Source organism: Alosa pseudoharengus, unplaced genomic scaffold (genome assembly GCF_046254945.1).
Source record: "Alosa pseudoharengus isolate Yale_2024_CS ecotype anadromous, Long Island Sound unplaced genomic scaffold, YU_APseudo_1.1 YU_APseudo_1.1_scf_9, whole genome shotgun sequence".
NCBI lineage: Eukaryota > Metazoa > Chordata > Actinopteri > Clupeiformes > Clupeidae > Alosa > Alosa pseudoharengus.
This window is the reverse complement of record NW_027468881.1, coordinates 10,048,994-10,056,493: the sequence shown is the minus strand read 5'-3', so window position 1 is coordinate 10,056,493 and position 7,500 is coordinate 10,048,994.

Here is a 7,500-nt window from a genome sequence, read left to right as displayed (position 1 = left end):
TGTAAGTTATACATAATATACAATGATGCATAAAATGGTCGTGTGCTCTGTCAGGTGTACCTGATTGCATTTGCTGTGCAGTGGAACAGCCGCATGGAATCACTCTGGGTTGCGGGTGGTCAGGGTCGGCAGATGTCATGTATGGATGCACGGCAGATCCAGCGCATCAGTCAGCAAGCTGAGGTGCTCTTCGTCAAAGATCATGTTCCAGAGCCCAACTTCGCTGCTCCTATGCCCTACCCTGATGAATACGAGGACCCAGAGCTCCTTGGTGTTGAGTACGCCATGTGCCAGTCAACCAGCTTCACTGCAAGGGATTACTATGCCAAGAAAGGTAAAAACCTTAATCACACACTTAAACAATATACATACATATGAAGCAAGGATCTCCCTACAGTTTTCATGCATAATTCTAGCAAATTACAGCCAACATTGTATAAAGTTAACTTTTCATTTTATGAAACAAAGAAACCGTGCATGTTATTGGCATATCTGTGTATGAATGAATCTACAAGTGGTTGTTTCAACTGCCCGGACACATCTGTGATTTGTACAATTGCATATTTGCAGCTGAAGAAGAACAGTCCCGTGAAGAAGACGAATCGACTGGACAAAGTGAAGAGGAGATAGCAGATGAGGGTGTTGACATGTCTACAGAGTCAGACGAGGATCCTATTGACAGCACCTTTAGGAAACATGCCATCCCTACACAAGCAGAACAGGTGGAGGACAGTCCTGCTCTGCAGGATGTGCTGATGGCCCAAGGACATCTGCATCTGCCAGGAATAGAGGAAGTGTAGGCATGGGCTTTGCTGCTTCTAGAACTGGCAGACAACAGTGACCACCACCTAGTGCCAGCTGATCTCAGGCAGAAGATTGCTACTGCTGGCAGTTCTCGAGCATGATAAGACTGCTGTCAACTTTGTGAAAAAGTACGAATCTAGGTGGGGGCTACACCCTGTTTGGCCGGCGTCTTGGGGCTGACACATCCGAACAGCCCAGAAGACAAAGTTTGGCTGGATGAAATACCCTCAGGCAGCACCGGACACAGTGACGGAGGACAGTCGTCTGTTGTACCTCGTCATTAAAATTTTAAAAAATCGCCCACCAGCCAGTCACCTCTTCTCCCCCAGTAAAATTACAACTGCAATAAAGGGGCAGTATAAAAGGATTGTTGACTGAGTCAGAGACAATCATATGCTGCACATACTGTACATATCTGTCTTCATGGTTCATACTGAATATCCATATTTATTCTGTTTTTCTTATAATATATATTCTGTTAATACACTGAATATATCTATATTATTCTTTCTATTATACTGTTACTGCTACTACATTGCACATATCTGTACATGTTGTTCATACAATGCTCATATTACATATCCATATTTATTCTGCTGTTATAAGATAACTGCTAATACACTGCACATATTTATGCTTAATTTATATTACTCTTAACCGCCTTCTGTGAACGAACTGTATACTACTGTCTACACTGCACTATATTTCTTATCCTGTCTATGCACCACCTGTCTATACTTTATCACATGGCACTTTTCTGCTTTTTTTGCACTTCTGGTTAGACGCAAACTGCATTTTGTTGTCTTTGTACTTGTACTCTGCACAATGACAATAAAGTTGAATATAATCCAATCCACTCTGGTCTCTCCATTCCTTTGCCCAATCTTAATGAGAAATCTATATCAAATTAAATTTTAAGGGGAGAAAAAAAGGCCAGCTACACAATAATGTGACAATTGCACACTTTTCCATTTTACTATATGAATCTCATCAGCTACTGTACATCAACTCAAATTGTGAAAATAATAAACAAAACATTCAGCAGACTTGTGGATTTCAATAAACTAGGCCTTGTACATGACAATTTCTGTAAATAACACTTCAAGACGTTGACCACCAGATGGAGCCATCCGTTTTGATCTTTTTCGATCGATCCCAGGGTTGAGCAATATGTACTTGGGGGGGTCATGAGCCGTTCCCAGGCGGTCTCCCATCCAAGTACTAACCAGGCCCGACGCTGCTTAGCTTCCGAGATCAGACGAGAGCGGGCGTGCTCAGCGCGGTATGGCCGTAAGCGATTACTCAAACACTCGGACACGTTCATCAACCTCAAAACCGCTCTCCCTTCACGCGGGTGAAGGGAAAAGCAAAACGCTTACAGCACCTGGTATTCCCAGGCGGTCTCCCATCCAAGTACTAACCAGGCCCGACGCTGCTTAGCTTCCGAGATCAGACGAGAGTTTTTTTTTTTTTTTTTTGTCTCTTTTATTTATTAAACATTTTCAATTTTTACAATACATCTGCAACATGTCCCACTTTTATTCACAATTCATATTTCATTCAAATTTCTGTTGTTTCTACAGCTTGAACAGTCATAAAACACCTCAGTATATAGAAAAACATACATATCTAAAAATACATATTATACTGAAACATAATATCATGAGCGGCATGTAATAAATAATATCATAAATAGTGAACAAACTTGTAGTGACAGAATACAGATAAGGCATAACATTAGTATCATTCAATAAAAAGTTGAGCAAGTTTAGTGAATAAATAAGAATCATATTTAAAAAGAAGTAAACAGGCAAATGGATTAAGAACATTTTGGTAAAACTAGTTTAACGCCTTCCCATGTAATATGGGTAAAAGAGTTGTTTAAGATAAACATTTGGTTAAAAACATCTAGATCGTAATTAAAGATAAAATAGGCATACAGTGTATCTAAAACTTTCTTCAAATTTACCTCAAACAATTTGCATATGTCCAATTTTCTTTTCCTTTTTTTTGCTACCGCCCTCCTAACCCACACTGTATGCCTAGCCACTGATAAAACTATGTTCACTGCCTGGTTCTTTCTTTTCCTTTCTTCATTTGGGATCCCAAATAAAAACATAATTTCCCAGTTATCCAACACCTTTTCTTTTTCTTCACCAAAGTCAATAACTATTTTTTGGATCTTTTCAACAAAACAAGTCAAGTCCTCACAATAAAAAAACATATGTTTTAAACCCTCCCTTTCTTTTCCACACACTTTACATTTTTCATCCTCTGTTAACCCCATTTTGAATAACCTCATTTCATTAAAAATGCAATTGTGTGCTAAAAGAAAGTCAAAGTTTTCTAAAAGCGGACATTTAAAAACTATTCTAATATTTTCCCATATGTTTTTTGTTTCTATCTCTGGGTAGAGGGTTTTCCAATAATTATTTGCTTTTGGAGAAATAAAAGCTTTTTCCCTAAAACATGAATAAAAAGTTCTCAGTGTACCAGACTCCAACGTGTTCTCATTATCTTTAAAACATATTGACAATCTCTCTGCTCTCCCTTTCACTTCACCCTCTATCGTTTTCCACCACCTCTCTGGGATTACACCTTTGATTTTTTCCAGTTCTTTTTTTATTTTTTCCACTTCATAATGTTCGTCATTTCTTTTTAACTCATCTATAAAACCCTGGAATGGTAGAAGCCCTGGTTTTATTTCATAAAAAATATCTCTAATTTTCCTAAAACCCGCTTCGAACCAGCTTTTGAAATAAAAATCTCTGTTTTTACTCATTAGATTAGGGTTTAAAAACAATGGTTGGTTTAAAAAATGCTCTCTCCCTTCAACCTCTATTTTAACACACTCTAAAAAATCCCCCCAGGCCCTTAAAACTTCCCTATAAAAATCTGGGATGCCGACGGTCATATATTCCTTTGTTTTCATAAAAAAAACTGAAGGCCCCATCTTAAAAATATTATCAATAAAAAACATCATTGTTTTGGCCCATTCTTTATCCCTCCCCATAAAATGCTTAACTGCTTTAATTCTGAGGGCCTTCAGTCTAATAAAAGGGTCAAGCAATCCCAGACCACCCTCCTCGACCTTCCCAATCAGTGTGTCATAACTTATTTTAGATGGTTTACCGTCCCAAATAAAATGTAAAACCATACTTTTAAAAACCCTTAAAACTGGAAATGGCAGGCTGACAGAGCCGAGGACGTACCATATTTTTGACAAAAAAAGGGTATTGATTACCAAAATTTTTCCCTTAAGAGTCAGATCCCTTCTCTTCCAAAAAGCCAATTTTCCTTTCATATTCCCGATTATCTCCTCCCACATTTTTCCTGTTGTTAGTCTTTCATTTGTCCCTACTCTGACCCCCAGAATTTTCAAACTATCCCTAACTTCCTGAAAAGGTAACGTCCTCAGAAGCACACTATCCTCTCCAATCCTCATGTACTCCGTCTTGCCCACATTCATTAGAGCGCCCGAACCTTTACAATAAATCTCTAAAACCTCCATTGCTCTAAAAATACTTTCTTCATCTTTTAAAACCAGAGTTGTATCGTCAGCATACTGATATATTTTAACTTCTTTAAGATCTTCATAGTCAACGCTTATTCCCCTTATCCCACTGTCAGCACTAATTGCCAAGCCTAAGGGCTCCGCAACTAAACTGTATAAAAGTGCTGACAGTGGGCAACCCTGTCTGATTGATCTTGATAAAAAAACAAAGTCCGTTAAAAAACCATTACATTTCACACAACTCATCGCATCTGAGTAGAGACATCTCAGACATTTGATAAAATCTTCTCCAAAATTAAATTTTTCTAAAACGGCAAATAAAAAGTCATGCTCCACTCTATCAAACGCTTTCTCCAAATCAATACTTACAACGAAGCCACTATGTTTTTTCTTTTCTAAAAACCAAATCTTGTCTCTTATGCTGTTTACATTGTCTGAGATGTCTCTACCCAGTACTGCATATGCTTGATTGGTTTCAATGATTGTGGGCAAGACCCTCTTCAGCCTGTTAGCCATGACTTTTGCTAAAATCTTATAATCACAGTTTAAAAGGCTTATGGGTCTAAAATTCTTAAGATCTTCTTTGTCTCCTTTTCTTTTATAAATTATTTTTATCACACCTTTTTTCATAGAAGGACTTAGACCACCATCTTTCCAGCACTCTTCAAAAACCTGTGTTAAAATGGGCATTAAAACACCTTTAAAACACTTGTAAAATTCACACGGTAAACCATCTAAGCCTGGGCTTCTACCATTCTTCATTTCAGCTATTGCATTTTCTATTTCATTTACAGATATACTTTTGTTACACATTTCTCTATCATCTTCACTCACTTTTCTTTGAACTTTACTTAATAAAAACTCCTTGGCTTCTTTCTCTATTCCTTGTTTTTTGAATAAAGCCTCATAAAAGTTATGAATTTCTTTTAAAATCCTTTCTTTATCTGTTATTCTGTTCCCTTCTTTATCTTTGATTCCTCTAATTTCTTCAGATTTTTGTCTGCTTTTTTCCAGATTAAAGAAAAACTTTGTACATTTTTCTCCCTCTACCATATATTTTGCTCTACTCCTAATCATTGCACCTTTTAGCTTTTCTTCCTCAAATTTATTTAGTTCTTCCTGCAACTCCATTATTTTATTTACATCCTCTCTCTTTTCATCTACTTTTCCCAGTTCTTGTTCTAATTCTTTTTTCAATGAGAATTCTCTTATTCTTTTGTCTCGTCTTGCTTTTTTACAGAATGTTAATGTGTATTTCTTTATCTCATATTTTAAATTATCCCACCATATTCTTAAACATCCTTTGTACATACACATTTCTTCCTTCTTCTTTATGATAAGTTCCTGCACCTCCATTTTATACATGTTATTATTTAAAACCTCTGTATTTAAAATCCAAACTCCAGGCCCTCTTTCCACTTTATTAAAATCCAGTCGCAATTCCATAAAATCATGATCACTAAAATAGCATTTCTTATAGAACACTTTTTTCACCTCCCCCTCCCATTCATTTTTCACTAAACACATATCTATTCTACTTTGTTTTATTTTATCCATTACAATTTGCATTCTACTATATTTTCTAACATCTTTGTTTCTTGCTCTCCAGACATCTTGCAGGTTATGTTTTATCATTAGGCTCTCCAACTCTCTTCTCCCTTTATCAGTTCTATAAACCATTTGTTCATTTATGTCCTCCCTTTTCAGCACAGTATTAAAATCACCCATAACAACAACATTTTCCCACCCTTCAATTAAAACATTCAACCTTTTAAAAAACTCTTCTTTTTCCAATTCTTCATTTGGTGCATGTATATTACATATAGTAACTTTTTCATTTTCTTTTTCAATTTGTAAAGTTAAAATCTTCCCCTCATTGTCACTATATATTTCATTCACTGCCCCACATGTTTCTTTTTTAATTAAAACAGCTAAACCTCTGCCTTGCTTTCTGCTAACATTGTAGAACACTTCACCATCCCATCTTTTCCTAAAACCCTCTCCAATATCATTAGTCCAATTTGTTTCTTGTAATAAAATAATTTGATTTTTTTCAGTCACCTTTATTCGTTTCTCTAATTTTGTTGGATTTACACCCCCTCTCATATTAATGGAAATAAAATCCCAGCCCATTAAAAAAATAAATAGAAATAAAAACAATACATAATTAAAACCCATCATTTAAGTATTTTCTTTCTCCTCTCCTCCTAAGTGTGCATGCAATTTCTTTTTTCTCCTCTTTTCCTGGTCCTCTAAAACCCCTTTTATGTTCAACTGCGTCTGCTTTGGTCTTACTCGGGGTTGTTTAAAAGATAATAACTTAGATAAAAACCCACCCTCTTCTTCAGCGTCTCTTAATCTTTTCCTATCTTCTTTCTGGTTTAAATCGGTATCCATGTCTTCATGTTCCTCCAACTGCCCCTTCCCTGCGCATTCAGCCTCCTCTGTCTCTGAGTTGCGACCGGCATCCTCACTCCCCATCAGCGTCTCAAAGTTGAAGTCCAAGTTCTCTGACAATGGGGAGGGTGCCGGCTCTCTCTGAGGCTGGGCGCAAGGGATGTCCTCCTCCTCGGTGCTGGGGCTGCCCATAGGCAGCAGTGGTAGAGCCTCATCCTCCTCATCCTGGTAGAGCCTCGCCTCCGCTGCCGCCACACTCTCGCACTCTTCCCCGTCATCCTCATTCTCCGACGTGCGGCACGTGCATCTAATGTCTGCGCGGCGGCAGTCGGGGCATTTGAGAGCTGTGCACTCTCGTGCGTAATGTCCCTGTTGCAGGCACTCTCGGCAAGTAAACTCGGGGCAGTTTCTGAACACATGCCTTGGCCCCATACATTGCCTACAGATTTTGACTTGCTTATCATGAATAACCCGACAGTATCTTGGCCCCGATGCCGTATCGAACTTCGCACTGTATGGCAAAGAGGCCACTTCTTTCGGGAATTTCACCTTGATAAAGCGAGTACCATCCGATATTGCCGTGCCCGGGTAGAATCGTCGTCTCAGCGGGAGGATGGCTTCTACTCCCCACTTGGCTAATTTGTCCAGCACCTCTCCGTCCGTTGTATACGGGGACAGATGGAGAAACGATACCATGATCTCCGATTTAAACAGTCTTTTAACTCCCACCCACTTTCCTTCATAAAAAAATCCCTCTTCTAAAATATCCAAACAGTCCAACGATT